Source organism: Lupinus angustifolius, chromosome LG02 (assembly GCF_001865875.1).
Source record: "Lupinus angustifolius cultivar Tanjil chromosome LG02, LupAngTanjil_v1.0, whole genome shotgun sequence".
Lineage (NCBI taxonomy): Eukaryota > Viridiplantae > Streptophyta > Magnoliopsida > Fabales > Fabaceae > Lupinus > Lupinus angustifolius.
The window spans coordinates 13022933-13023517 of record NC_032010.1 but is presented as its reverse complement, the minus strand read 5'-3'; the positions used below and the strand labels follow the sequence as shown (position 1 = coordinate 13023517).

The 585-nt window shown below is 39.5% G+C and overlaps 1 protein-coding gene across 1 annotated transcript in view; it reads left to right on the top strand.

The window, feature by feature from the left end:
* The window catches only part of LOC109327034, a 13573-nt gene that overhangs the window by 10469 nt on the left and 2519 nt on the right, over positions 1 to 585 (top strand). The window lies entirely within an intron of this gene.

Here is a 585-nt window from a genome sequence, read left to right as displayed (position 1 = left end):
TCTCTTCTTGCTTTTGAGTCTCTGAAATTGTAACACAAATGACCCAAGTGCATTAAGCTAGATAAACCTCACTCCTAACCCTCTCAAACCCCCTAGAAATCTCAAATTTCATCCATATTCCACTACATTCCCGTTTCCCCCAAATCAAAACCCTAGGTGTATATTCAGGGTCAACTGACTAAGGCTGGGTCATTATCTGTTGAGAACAGGCTGCTGCATCATATCATTGCTTATATTCTGGTGCAGAGGAACACAAATCATGCACAGTCTACTGTGAATGATTTGCGTTTCATGTACGTTGTTAAGAATAATGTGATGATTAACTGGCCCGAGGAAATATTGAAGATTATGAACAGTGTTTCTCTGTCTCAGTCAAAGCTGCTTCCCTACAGTATCTTTATTTCACGCATTGTGGATTATTTGCATATTGATGTTTCTGACACCATTATTGTTGAGTATACTGATAAGGATCATCTGGTTGGTGAGAGTCTGATTCACAAAATGGGTATATACAAGTACGTCACTACTTGACAATACCAGGAGGACTACACTACTATTGATCTGGAGCTGTCCAGTGATGATGAT